Source organism: Mobula hypostoma, chromosome 7 (assembly GCF_963921235.1).
Source record: "Mobula hypostoma chromosome 7, sMobHyp1.1, whole genome shotgun sequence".
Lineage (NCBI taxonomy): Eukaryota > Metazoa > Chordata > Chondrichthyes > Myliobatiformes > Myliobatidae > Mobula > Mobula hypostoma.
Genome location: NC_086103.1, coordinates 73,493,116 through 73,508,309, shown reverse-complemented (window position 1 = coordinate 73,508,309; position 15,194 = coordinate 73,493,116). Strand labels below are relative to the sequence as shown.

General features: G+C 40.5%; 1 protein-coding gene across 4 annotated transcripts in view; it reads left to right on the top strand.

Moving 5' to 3' along the window:
* Positions 1-4,038: 4,038 nt before the first annotated feature.
* The window catches only part of nsd1a (nuclear receptor binding SET domain protein 1a), a 183,210-nt gene continuing 172,054 nt past the window's right edge, over positions 4,039-15,194 (top strand). Inside the window, exons 1-2 of one of the 4 annotated variants that reach the window (XM_063053599.1) lie at positions 4,737-5,049; positions 9,400-9,638. The gene's annotated coding sequence lies outside the window, so the exon portion shown is untranslated. Of the gene's footprint in view, positions 4,072-4,353; positions 4,553-4,736; positions 5,050-9,399; positions 9,639-15,194 lie in introns of those variants that run through there. The other 3 variants (XM_063053601.1, XM_063053600.1, XM_063053598.1) reach the window with 3 other exon arrangements.

Here is a 15,194-nt window from a genome sequence, read left to right as displayed (position 1 = left end):
ATTTAAAATAAGTGCATGGATGAGTCATGTCATACAGAACATAAACCGGCCACTTGATCATCAACTATGTCATCTACATATCAATCCCATTTTATTCTCCCTGTATTCCCCTCAACAAGACCCAACTCCAGATTCCTTTATTTCCCTACACACTAACGTTAATTTACAACGGTCAATCCCATTTGTCTGAGTTGTGGGAGGGGACTGGGGTATCTGAGAGTAATGCCCAAGGTCAAAGGTCAAATGGAGATCTCCACACCAGCATCATAGGAGATCAGGATTGAATCTGGATCACTGGAACTATGAGGCAACAACTTTAGTAGTTGCACCACAGTGTAGTTGTTAGCACAACACTTGAAGGTACCAGCAACCTGGGTTCAATTTCCGCCGCTGCCTTTAAGATGTTTATATGTTCTCCCTGTGACTATGTGGGTTTCCTCCTGGTGCTTTGGTTTCCTCCCACAGTCCAAAGATGTACCAGTTGGCAGATTAGTTGATTATTGTAAATTGTCCCATAATTAGGCTAGGATTAAACTGGGGGTTTGCTGGGCAGCACGGCTTGAAAAGCCAAAAGGGCCTTGAAAATATATGGAAAAAAATTGAAAATATATTCCATTTTAGTAGTGAGATCCTTGCCCCCATCCGCCATTTGTCCCTGCTCCATCCATCCAACATCAGGGACAAGCACTGTCCGGGTTTACAAGTAAAAAGTAGCTTCTTGGGTGATGTTACTGCTGAATCAGGGCCATTGTATAAGTTAATATTTTTGACAAATGGCGAGAAGAAAGAAGGAAAAGTAGTAAAAAGTTGCTTAACAGCTCCTTTATATGAATAAACTTCTATAGGTGTGTGATGGAGAATATATTGACTGGCTGCATCATGGCCTAGTATGGAAACGACAATGTATTTGAATGGAAAATTCTACAAAAGGTAGTGGATTCGGCCCAGTCCATCACGGGTAAAACCCCCTCAATCATTGAGCACGTCTACATGAAACTGTCCTGGGAAAGTAGCACCCATCATCAGTGATCCCTGCCACCCAGGCCATGCTCTTTTTTCATGGTTGCCATCAGGTAGGAGGTACAAGGGCCTCAGGACTTGCACCAGCAGGTTCAAGAACAGCTACTACCCCACAACCATCAGGCTCCTGAACAAAAGGACTAACCACAGTCACCCATCCATTAAGATGTTCCCACAACCAAAGATCTCATTTTAAGAACTCTTCATCTTGTTAGCTCATGTTCTCATTATTTATCACTTTTTTATATTTACATTTGCACAGTTCGTTATCATCTGCACTCTGGTTGATCTTACATTGATCCTGTTATAACTACTATTCTGTAAATTTGCTAAGTATCCCACAGGAAATGAATCTCAGGGTTGTATATGGTGATGTATATGAACTTTGCTAATATAATTTATTTTGAATTCTGAGTAAGATTACTTCATTGCGATACTGTGTACTAACATTATTAGGCTGTGCTTTGGTAAGTCTCTGCCATTACTTTTGACATACTTGTACGTTTGTACTTCCCTCCTACTTTCATTCTTTTGTTTTAATACTTTAAAAATATATTCAAGGTATAAACTAATCTACTGACTGAAATATCATGCTACACGAGAGCTCCAAGAAAGATACACAAAACTTTTTTTCTTTAATTTGAGGCATCTGATGTGGAAAGCAAATGCTCAGCATCTTTTATCCATAAACGGACAAGTTAGGGTTAGTAATTAGCAACTTCTTTCTTTCCATTCACATTCTTGTTGAAGGCTGATATTTGAGCCACAGCTTCGCAATATTGTGCAGGATGGGTTCAGGTACAAGTAGGTCAGCTTGTTTCACCTGTTGATGCCAATGCTGGTGGAAGGAAGTAAACGATGTTATTTCATTTGTAGGATCAGTATACTATGGATGGAGCATGGATATTAATGAGCTTGGTTCATGCTGAGTCCCTTAATAGTTCTTACTCCTTTATCAATTCTCCCAAATATTAATTCCTCACACCTGAGATTAGAGTACTCAGGAATTCACATTTGTTCACTTAATATAGCTGAATTGCATTTCATCTTTATTTTACTTAATTTGGGATTACTGCAAAATAATTTTACACATAAAACTTTCAACCTGACAAAATTTTGAAAGGTAGAAATCCAGTCCGGTGAAGAATTGAAGATTATGTCCATATTTGCATTGAACTGTGTTTAATTTTGGTCCTTCACAGTATTAGATTTCCATAAGCCTCAACTCTATTATATGATGTAGAATTTTGTTTATGTTCCGGTGAATAACCTAGACAATGTTTTTAAAATTACGTCAAAATGTTAATCAATATAGTTTGGCACAGAATAGCATCAATAAGTAAGAATACAAGAATGTCCAGATTAATTTCAAAGCTGAGAGAAACTTGGAATAAGGTCCTAAATAAATATCTTAAACGTCCAAGATATTTGCACAAACTAGCTGGATATTCTCAGCATCGGGGGAGAAAATTACGTGAGTTCACCAGAAAATAATTTGCGTTGGTATAGGAAATCCTACGTGTAGCGAACGAAAGGGAATGTTCGATGATGAGGGAACGTTGCTGTTCACTTCGCTCACTTTGTCAACCAGGCTACGTTAGGAAGCCATAAAGGTGAATCTTCTGCGCACTAACCAAACTGTACGCTATTGTCTACAGTACATCACGACAATTTCACGAAATAAAAACTCCTTCTGTATTCTACAGCAATGCGACCTTTACACGAATCAGGGACAAACTTCCAAAATAAAACTCTGGCTACTGAAAAAGTTTATCAGTAACATAATTAGAGGCGTTTATAGCGAGCTGACTGCTGCTGACGGTTTCTCCCGGCCGAGGACCTAACAGCCCAGATGTGCAGCGAGCTCGATTCAGGAGGCTGCTGTAGAAAGATGTGGGGGGGGGGGGGGGGTAGATTTAATCACACGTGGCAAATGTGGAAAATGTAAAACGCTTTTATTTTGCTGTGTGGTCGGTAGTCACCCTTTTGCTCAACGAAGCTACAGTGATCAAATAAACACAGGGAGATTAAACGTTGCAAATCATGGATCATTCAAAACGAAAATGACTATCTGACACCCCCGCCCCTACACTCAAGGATTCGAATATTTGCAAATAATAGGGCAGCAGAGTTCATTGAGACAAAATAATGGAAACAATTTGCATGTTTTGTTCCCGTGTGCACTTGTTTTATTTCGGCACGGATCGTGTAAATCAGGCAAAATTACTGAACTCATCCATTTTGTTCTGTCCTGAAATCTTGGTTTATTTTAAGCAGATTTTCCGTACTCCTGAACCGTACCGCCCAGCCACTCGAGATCTAAATCCTCAAAGTCCTTCACGGGCAAATAAGGATCCTGTAACTCCCATCCTAATCTCTGGCATTTCACATTTCGTGTGCAACCCGTGGCCATACATGACATGAAAATGAAATGCCCAAGTAATGTTATGTTCCTTCCAATTTCTGAGACGACAGGACGTCTCAATCGGTACTTTAAATAAAAATCTGTACGGATTATTTTGATTTTAAAGGAGCAGGGTTCATGTCAAATTAAAGTGGTGTGAGTCCCTCAGGGTGATATTTTCATCCCACTTGTCGAGGTCTTTTTTTTTAACATGATTTTGGTTCTTCTGCAGAGGCAGAATTGCTAGAACCTTCTGCAGACAGGAACTTGATAGACGTGATGGGTTTTCTTTAAAAAGATATGCACCCAATGGAAGTCAAAAGTTGCCTGCGTGTACGTTTTTGAGTGTGACTACGAGAAAATGGAGGCTGGAAGAAAGAGATGTCAGAGCCCACAATGGCACCCCCTGCTCTAAAGAGTGCTCCTACTTCAAGCCACAATGATTTCTAGACGATGTCAACCCCCACCCCCTCCATCATGCAACACGATGGCCCAGCATACCAAGAACGACGGGAAAACAGCTAACATGATCGAACTGAACTATTTTTTTAAAAAATGATCTGTGTCATTTATTTGTAATAAATTGAGTCCTAGTAAAATCTAAGATGGCGGAAGTGACGCAAAATGGCGGGGAGGGGATGGAAGGAGTAAGTACCTCAGTACTTTTTGTTGAAAAAAAGAAAAACTGGTCCGTTTGCGTTAATTTTTTTTTCAAAAAGGAGTTTGTTGGGGGTAGTTGAAATAAACTGGGAGCAGGAGCTATGCCTGAGGTGGAAACAGATTGGCCGTTGGCAACTGCAGTTCGAGATCGGGCTCAGGCTCGCGGCAGCCAGCCGATCGCGCCTGTTGTCCGTTGGAGTGGGGGGGGGGTGATAGGAGAGGGTGGGGGGGAAAGTGGAAGAAGGGGGGGGTGCAAGGACGCGCGCTGATTGGCTCAGACGGTGCTGTCACCAACAACAGACAGGTCGGTAAGTGCAGCGGGGAAAAAAAACCTAAGGCAGAGAGAGCGCAAAATAAGCACGGCCATGCCGATTCTGCACGGTCAATGCTGAGAACAAGGCCGGTGACGGTCACTACAGCTGCACAATGTTTGCATTGTTTAGAGAATATATACTTCTGGTAAAATAGGTCCGTTTTTGGTTTCTTTTTTTGGTGGGGCAAGGGAGACAGATAAAGTAGAGAGTGGGCACTGCCCACCAGCCTAGGCCTACAGCAGCCAGCCAATAGTATTCTGGAGCAGCATGGAAATGCAGGGGTATTGAGTATTTTTTGGGGGGGGGAAGAAGTGGGTGGGGGTTTGAGACGTGTTTTGGGTTTTGTGCTGGGAAACGCAGGGTCAAGTTTTGTGCCTTTTTTAAAAAAAAAAATCCTCTATTCCATACGTTCTTTTGATAGTGTAATTGTGCCAGAACAGCTGAAGATGAAGGGCCGCCATGTTGCACCAGGAACTTTTCATGTTAAACCTTAATCCAACTCGGGAGTGATTTGTTTTTTGTTTTCGGGAGGGCAGGAGTAGCATAGGGTCTTTAAGCAATTGACGGGGAAAAAGATCGCAAGTTTCAATGAACTGTCATTTGCAAAGCGAAAGAGCACGGGATCTGAAGGCAATCACAAGGAAGGTTAAGGTGAGTTGGAGTCCCAAGAGTGATGTCAGAATGTTGTCTCCATACGCAATTTGTAAATCGAGGTTCAAATCAAACTGAAATTTAAGGCTTGTGTAATGAATGGGCAGGTAAGATATTGTCTCATCGCAGACTTGAATTTTTCAAGACTTATTAGTATTTCTTAAACGTTTCAACGAGGAGGAACAAGAGTGGTTATAATGTGCTGTGTAATGGAGCATTTTCAAAGAAAGTTTCTGATTTCATGTATTCTAATAATTTTTTCATTTAACATTTTTGAGATTTTTTTTCATTTAACATTTTTTGAGATTTTATACTTTTGGGTTTGGTGTTAAATAAATATAACAAAGTAATAATTGTGAAAGCCTGACTAATGTGGATGATAATATCCCAAGATTTTACAAATGGCTAGTTTGATGCATATTGTAATGATATTATACATAATATACCCATGCTTTTAGACAACTAGAAGGAAATCTTGCAGTTAGTATAATCAAAGGAGAAAGAGAATTAAAATGATTTGGTATGGATTGAGCAGATATGGCCAAAGAGTGATAAAACTTGAGGAATAGAATTGTGGTCCTGGTACAACATGTGATGCTGTGGACATACTGTACTTGAATCGTCAAATATGCAAATGTATGTTGCATGATTGTCAATTTTGAATATATTTTTGCTATTTTGGTGTTTTCCTTCCAGTCATCCCACCATATTTGCAAATGTTGTTTGAAATCGGAATCAGCAGTTTGAAAATTGTTAGTATAACATTCTTTCTGCATTCCCTTTTTGAATATTGTATGGAAACACATTTAAGGGGAAAAAAGTTCTGGTTGCCTCCTTCCCCATTATGGGAGGAGGCAACATCCAAATTTAATTTCTGATAGTTAATTTCTGCTTACATTATTAAATACAAACTTTGCAAAGAAATTTTAATAAATAGCTTTAAAGGAAAATGTCTTGGGATGCAGATTTGGGCCATGTGGATAAATTTATTCTGATGAATTGCAATGGATGGTTACAGAAGTATTATAGTCCTTCACTGTTTTTAACTGAAAATAACTTTATAACTCCAAAATTGAGCTTTGTTGTTGTCTCGCTTTTTGTGGCTTGTATCTGTGCAGGGAGATATGAACATATTCATGTTGCAATCAGAATTAAAGTATGCAGTATTATTTGCATTTTAATTATTTGTGCTAATTCTGCAAGATGTATCCTATTTGGCGTATTTATTAAATGAATGGCTGAATAATTCAGACTTCCTCGGGCTACAAACTCCAGAATTGTTGATCCAAGGCAGTAGAAATACTACATTTAGGGTTTGCGTTTCAGGGGGGAAATTGATCTGATTTACAATGTGTAACTGCTCTTGCAGGAAACATTTATTAATCTTGGATATAGAGAGGGATAAGTTCAAACAGCAGACTGTTGGAGAAACTCAGTGGTTCGAGCAGCATTTGTGGAAGCAAAGGGATGGTTGACTGGGTTGAGATCCTGTCTTACGACTTGGCGATAGGTTTATTTGTTACACCCGCCACAGATAACTTGTTCACATTTGAAAAGTTCATACACATAATATTCAGGTATGACAGAATAACAGGAATGTCAAATCATCCCTTTTTAAGAGTTGGAGAAAACAGATTTTTCTAAAATTTGTATTATTACCTATATTTAAGTTTTGAAAAATTAATCTACAGGTTGTCCCTTGGTACATATGGTTTCCATTTTTTTACAGGTGCCCTTAAGTTGATTTTGTGTATTTTCTAACTTATGGACTCTGTAAGCATACTTTCACCATATTGTAATGAGTAGCCTCAAAAGCACATGACCAATAAGATAGAATGATGATTAAAAATAGGGCGGAATTTGGTTCTGCCATCTGTAGGGATGAACAAATATATTATACAAATACATATATATATATATATATATATATATAATATATCAACAAATATACAAGACCTTTAGAAGTTCACATTGCTTGGTCATATGAAGGATGTTGCCATGTTGGGCATTCTTAACCTAGAGAACAGCCTGTACATGACAGGAAGTTATGAATAGAACAACTGTTAAGAATGGTTTGATGCAAAGGTACTTTAATAGCTTTTGTGTGATAGTTTATTGGAACTACATAAACCGTAAGAACAAAACTAGAGTGTTCAGCTCCTTGCATTTTCATAAAGTCATAGAAAAGTACAGCACAGAAACTACAGCCCATCTAGTCATACTGAACCATTTGACTCCCTAGACCCATCTACCTGCACCAAAACCATAGCCCTCCATACCCCTTCCATCTATGTACCTATCCAAACATCTTTTAAAACATTGAAATTGAGCTTGCATTCACCACTTGTGCTGGCAGCTCATCCAACACTCTCATATCCTCTGAGTGAAGTTTTCCCTCGTGCTCAGTGTAAGCTTTTTACTTTTCACCCTTAATCCATGACCTCTAGTTGTAGCCCCAGTTGAAAAAGCCTACTTACTTTTACCCTATCTATGCCCCTCAATTTTGTATACCTCTATCAAATCTCCTCTCAATTTTATACGCTGCAAGGAATAAAGTCCTAACCTACACTATCTTGCTTTATTATTTAGGTCCTCCAGACCTGGCAACATCCTTGTAAATTTTCTCTGCACTCCTTCAACCTTATTTACATCTTTCCTGTAGATAGGTGATCAAAACTGCTCACTGTACTCCAAATTAGGCCTTATCAATGTCTTGTACACCTTCAACATAACATCCCATTTTCTGTACTCAACACTTTGATTTATGAAGGCCAATGTGCCAAAAGCTTTCTTTACAACTCTATCCACCTGTGATACCACTTCCAATGAGTTATGGACCTGTATTCCCAGATCCTTTGTATACCGGACTCCTCAGTGCTCTACTGTTCACTTTGTAAGACCTACCCTGATTGGTTACACCAAAGTGCAACGTGTTACACTTGTCTGTATTAGATTCCATCGGCCATTTTTCAGCTAATTTTTCCATCTGGTCCAGATCCCACTGCAAGCCTTTGCTGTCTACTGCACCTCCAATCTTGGTGTCATCTGCAAATTTCAAAAGTTTCAAAGGTACATTTAATGTCAGAGGAATGTATACAATATACATCCTGAAATGCTTTTTCTTTGCAACCATCCACGAAAACAGAGGAATGCCCCCAAAGAATGAATGACAGTTAAATGTTAGAAACCCGAATTCCCCCCCCAGCTCCCCTCCCTCCCGCGCATAAGCGGCCCCAAGCAATGATTCCCGTTTCCCTCCCCACCAAAAAAAAAGAATCGGCACCCGCCACCGTGCACTCAAGTATGAGCAAAGAAACAGACTTGTAATACAGGTTTCCCCCACTATCCAAAGGTAGAGCGTTCCTGTGAAACCATTTGTAAGCCTAAATGGCCTAAAGCAAAGAAGCAGTTACCATTAATATATATGGGAAAAATTTTCGAGCGTTCCCAGACCCAAAAAAATAACCTACCAAATCATACCAAATAGCACATAAAATTTAAAGTAACACCAACATATAGTAAAAGCAGGAATATGATAAATACACAGCCTATATAAAGTAGAAATAATGTATGTACAGTGTAGTTTCACTTAACAGAATTGGGAAGATTAAGCCAAAACTGATTTGTAGAAAAAAAGTCGGCATGTCCACGCATGTGCACACACCTGCTGGCACAAGGCTTCATGGTCATGGTAGTCTTTCTCGGAGTGAACACAGGTTTAAAGTGGGCGTCTTTTCTCGTAAATGCGAAAATCCTCTTTCGGTTAGTGAAAACAGGTACTATGTAGGTCTTTCGTAAAAGCGAAGTGGTGTAAAGTGAACGTTCGTAAAGCGGGAGACACCTGTACTGCAAAGACTACTTGTTCACCCAGTATTCGACATACCACAGGCTCTCTTTCGCCCCCTAATAAGGGAGAAAGAGGTGTCTTTGTTTCACAGCAAAGGAGGAGACATAACAAACAAACTCGCTGGTTTACAATGTTAAAAGTCCGTTGGGTCACTTTTTCTGAGCTCTGTGCCAGAGGTCTCTGGTCTCTAGGCTCACAGGCTTAGATCTTCCATCTCCCACGACACACCGATCACCTGCCCGGACACCGACTTCCAATCTCCCCCCTCCCCTGTCTCCAGGATCACGAAATCTCGGTCTTCTGAAGTCGAGCTGAGCCCTTAGCGTGCCGAATAATGGCCATTCGTGAAACCCTGAGAGTGGGCCCCGTTCCTACAAACAACTGTAGTCAGCGTGTAACTCCAGGTCAGGGTCTTCAAAAGAACCCTGAAAGGGAAAAATAGAGATATTGAAAATGGAAATTTGCTGATCCAGTTAACCACATTTTCCATATTGTTGATATAGATGACAAACAACATCGGACCCAGCACCGATCCCTGCAGCGCTCCACTAGCCAGGGACCTCCAGTCAGAGAGGCAACCATTGATTACCACTCCCTGGCTTCTCTCACAAAGCCAATGTCTAATCCTGTTTGCTACCTCATCTTGAATGCTGAGCGACTGAACCTCTTGACCAGCCTCCCTTGTGGGACCTTGCTAAAGTCCATGTAGACAACATCCGCTGTCTTGCCTTCAACTTTCCAGGTAACTTCCTTGAAAATTTCCGTAAGACCGGTTAGACATGACCGACCACGCATGAAGCCATGCTGACTATCCTTAGTTAATCAGTCCATGTCTATCCAAATTCTGATATATCTCGACCCTTAGAATGCCTTCCAATAATGCACTTACCTCCTGCAGGGTCCAAGGGAGCACCTTGTTTGGCCCTGGGGATTTATCTACCTTAATTTGTGTCAAGACAGCAAACACCACCTCTTCTAGTGTACGTGAAGTTGGCACTGCTTTGCTGTGCTTCTATAGGTTCTGTGTCTGTTTCCTGAGTAAATATGGATGCGAAAAATATATTTAAGTTCTCCCTTTTATTTCTTTTGGCTCCATACATGGATTACCATTCTGATCTTCCAGAGGTCCAATTTTGTCCCTCACAATCCTTTTGCTTTTAACATACCTGTAGAATCCCTGGGATTCTCCTTCACCTTGTCTGCTAGGGCAACCTCATGCCTTCTTTTAGCCTTGATTTTTTTTTCCTCAAGTGTTCTCTTGCATTTCTTGTACTCCATAAGCACCTCATATGTTCCTACCTGCCTATACCTTCAATGAACTTCCTTTTTTTATCTTAATCAGGGCCTCCATATCTCTTGAAAACCAAGGTTTCTACACTTGTTATCTTTACCTTTTATTCTGATTGGCACATACAAGTTTTCTACTCTCAAAATTTCACTTTTGAAGGCCTTGCACTAACCAAGTACGTCTTTGCCAGAAAACAGCCTGTTCCAATCTACACTTGTCAGATCCTTTCTGATATCATCAAAATTGACCTTTTTTCAATTTAAAATCTCACCCCATGGATCAGACCTATATTTTTGCTAATTTATTTTGAAAATAATGACATTGTGATCACTAGATGCAAAGTGTTTTCCTTCTGTCACCTGCCCTGTTTCATTCCTTGATAGCAGATCAAGTATTGCACACTCTCTCATTGGAAATTCTATGTATGATTAAAGAAAATTTTAGAATCAGGTTTAATATCACCAGCATATGCCGTGAAATTTGTTGTCTTTATGGCAGCAGCACAATGCAATACATAAAAATAGAGAATAAATCTTGTGAATTACTGTATGCATGTGTGTGTAGACAGAACTTCACTTTTTTTATTTTTGCACGACTTAATTGAACTATTGTATGTTGTGTATGTGTGTAACCCCCAGAAGTTTTCATGTTTTATTATTTTACGATATTGAATCACAGTGGATTTAATTTGGCTTTTTTTGACACTGATTAGCAGAAAAAGACTCTTTTGTGTCAAAGTGAAAACAGATCTCTACAAAGTGAACTAAATTAATTACAAATGTAAAGCACAAAAATAATTGATTGCATAAGTGTTCACCCCCTTTAATATGACACACCAGTGGTGCAGCCAATTGGTTTTAGAAATCACGTAATTAGTTAAATGGAGATCACTGTGTGCCTTTAAGGAATTTCAGTTGACTGTAGTAAAAATATACCTGGAAGGTCCAACTCCAAGTCACTGAATATCCCTTGGAGTACAGTTAAGTCAATCATCAAGAAATGGAAAGAATATGGCACAGCTGTAAATCTGCCAAGAACGGATTGTCCTCAAAAACGGAGTGACTGTATAAGAAGGGAACTAGTGAAGGATGCCACCAAGCAACAAATAATTACTCTGGAGGAGTTACAAGTTTTAGTGGCTGAGATGGGAGAGACTGCACATACTGCTTCACGTGCTTCACCAGTTGTAGTTTTATGGAAGAATGCAAAAAGAAAACCACTGTTTGGGGGGAAAAAACCTTACATGAAATCGCAACTAGAGTTTGTCAGAAGGCATGTGGGAGTCTCTGAAGTCAGCTGGAAGAAGATTCTGTGGTCTGAAACCAAAATTGAGCTTTTTGGCCATTTGACTACACACTTGTGTTTAGCATAAACCAAACCCTGCACATCATCAAAAACACACCATCCCTACTGTGAAGAAGGGTGGTAGTTGCATCATGCTATGGGGAAGCTTCTCTGCAGCAGGTCCTGAAAGGCTTGCGAAGGATGTAGGTAAAATGAATGCAGCAAAATATGGGGAAATCCTGGAGGAAAACCTGATGTAGTCAGCAAGAGAACTGCGACTTGGGAGAACATTCATTTTCCAGCAAGACAATGACACCACAGCCTCAAAAGAATGGGTTAAAAACAACAAAGTTAATGTCCTGGAGTGGCCAAGTCAGAGTGCAGACCTCAATCCAAATGAGAATTTGTGGCTGGCCTTGAAAAGGGCTGTTCACTCACGATTCCCATGGAATTTGACAGAGCTTCAGCAGTTTGGTGATGAATGAGGGAAAATTGCACTGTCAAAATGTGCAAAGTTGATAGAGACCTATTCACACAGACTTGAGGCTGTAATTGCTGCCAAAGGTGCATCTACTAAATACTGACTTGAAGGAGTTGAATACTTGTGCAATCAATTATATTGTGTTTTATATTTGTAATTAATTTAGATCACTTTGTACAGATGTGTTTTCATTTTGACTTGAAAGAGTTTTTCTGTTGATCAGTGTCAAAAAAGCCAATGTAAATCCACTGTTTCAATGTTGTAAAACAATAGAACATGAAAACTTCCATGGGAGTGACTTCTTTTTATAGGCACTGTCTGTGTGTAGTATAAAAATAAAACAAAGTAGTGAGGTATTGTTCATGGGTTCGATGTCCATTCAGAAATCGGATGGTAGAGGAGAAGAAGCTGTTCCTGAATCATTGAGTGTGTCTCTTCAGCTTCCTGTATTTCCTTATGGTAGTAATCAGAACAGACCACGTCCTGGGTGAAAGGGGTCCTTAATGTTAGACATTGCGCTTTTTTTTTGAGGCATCACTCCTTGAAGATGTCCTGAATACTGTGGAGGCTAGTGCCCATAATGGAGCTGACTAGTTTACAAGTCTCTGCAGTCTATTTTGATCCTGTGCAGTAGATCCTGCCCCCCACCATGCCATGTCAGATGGTGATGCAGCCAGTTAGAATGCTCTCCATGGTACATCTGTAGAAATTTGTGTGAGTCTTTGTGAGATATTGCAAGACACCAAATCTCCAAACTCTTACTGAAGTGTAGCTATCCTGCCACCTTTGTAGTTGCATCAATATGTTGAGAACAGGATAGCTGCTTAGAGATATTGACACCCGGAACCTGAAATTGCTCACTTTTTTCACTTCTGATCCCTCTATGAGAACTGGTGTGTGTTCCCTTGTCTTACCCTTTCTGAAGTCCACAATCAGTTCTTTGGTCTTAATGACATTGAGTGCAAGGTTGTTGCTGCCAAACCACTCAACTAGCTGACATAGCTTGCTGCTGTAAGCCATCTGAAATTCTGCCAACAATAGTTGTGTTGTCAGCAAATTCACAGTCATGAGTGTGGAGAAGAGTAGAACAGTGGGCTAAGCAGATATCCACAAAGTTCGCCAGTGTTGATTATCAGTGAGGTGGAGATGCTGTCTCTGATCCGCATGGATTATGGTCTTCAGGTTAGGAAGTCAAGGATCTAGTTACAGAGGGTGGTACAGAGGCCTAGGTTTTGGCACTTTTTGATCGGAACTCAAGGAATGATTGTGTTAAACATGGAGCTGTAGTCAATAAATAGCATCTTGACGTAGGTATTTGTATTGTTCAGATAATCCAAAGACTTGTTAAGAGCCAATGTGATTGCATCTACCATAGACTGCCGTAGATCTATTGTGACAATAGGCAAATTGCATTGGGTTCAGTTCCTTGTTGATACAGGAGTTAATTCTAGCCATAATCAACCTTACAAAGCACTTCATCACCGTAGATGTGAGTGCCACTGGAAGAAAGCCATTAAGGCAGCTCACCCTGCTCTTCTTGGGCTCTGGTATGATTGTTACCATTTTGAAGCAGGTGAGAGCTTCCAGCTGAGGCAGTGTGAGGTTGAAAATGTCTTTGAATACACCTGCCATTTGGTTGGTACAAGTTTTCAGAACCCTATCGGGTACTCCATCAGAGCCTGTTGCCTTGTAAGAGTTCACACACTTGAAAGACAGTCTGACGTTGGCCTCTGAGACAGAGATCACAGGGTCACCAGGTGGTGCAGGGATCCTCATAGCTGCAGCCTTATTCTCCCCTTCAAATTGTGAAGCATCGTTGGCATTCATAATCTTAGGATTTTGCTTTGTGGGAAATAATGGCCTGTAAACTCTGCCAGAGTTAACATGCATTCGATTCTGACACCAACCTTGTTTGAAATTGTTCCTTTGCTCTTGAGGTAACCCTCTGTAAGCCATACCTGGTTTTCTTGCCCAGTTCTGGATCTCCAGATTTGAATGCCACAGATGTAGCCCTCAACAGGCAATGGACCTCATGGTTCATCCACGGCTTTTCATTTGGGTATGTACGGTATGTTCTCATACGCACACACTCATCCACGCAGGTTTTAATGAAGTCAATGATAGCTGTGGCGTACTCATTCAGATTCGAAGATGAATCCCTGAATGCAATGCAGTCCATCTATTCAAAGCAGTCCTGTAAGTGCTCCTGGCTTTGCTTGTCCTTACCTCTTTGGTCCTCACTACTGCTGCTGCAGATTTCAGTCTCTGCTTGTACTCAGGGAGTAGAAGTACAGCCAGATGATCAGACTGTCCAAAGTGTGGGTGTGGGATGGCACGGTAAGCGCTGTTGATGGTAGTGTAGCAGTGGTTCAGTGAATTGGTTCCTCTGGTACTACAAGTGATTTGTTGGTAATAATTAATTAGAGACTTTTTCAAGCTGGCCTGGTTTAAATCTCCAAAATGATGAGGAAGGCATTGGGGTTCGTTGTTTCATGTCTGTTGATTGCATTGCTCAGTTTGTCTAGAGGCTGTTTGACAAATTGACCTTAGGTGGGATGTACAGCGCTACCAAGATGATCTCTGACATCTCCCGTGGCAGATAAAATGGACAATACTTGATTGTGAGATGTTCCTGATTGGGTGAACAGGTCTGGGACAGCACACTTGACTAACTCAATCCCATCTAGTCCTTGTAACACACACAAAATGCTGGAGAAACTCAGCAGGCCAGGCAGCATCTGTGGAAAAGAATAAACTGTCGATGTTTTGGGCTGAGACCCTTCATCAGGAAACATTGACAGTTTATTCTTTTCCATAGATGCTGCATGGCCTGGTTAGCTCCTCCAACATTTTGTATGTGTTGATTGGATTTCCAACATCTACAGTTTTTTTCGTCCCATCTGGTTCTTTTACAGTATAGAAGTCTCAATCAATATGGAAAGTTAAAATCACCTACTATAACAACCTTGTGTTTCTTGCAACATGTACTATCTCTCTACAGATTTTTTTCTTTTAAAGCCCTCAGACTGGTGGATGGTCTGTAATAAAGATCTATTAACATGGACATGCCTTTCTTATTACTCAGTTCCACCCATAACATTTCACTAGACCAGTTCTCCAGTCAGTACTGCTGTGACATTTTCCCTGACTAGTATCACCATCCTTCCTCCTTTTAACTCCTCCTGCTCTGTCACGTCTGAAACGTTGGAATCCTGGAATATTGAGCTGCCAGACCTGCCCCTCAC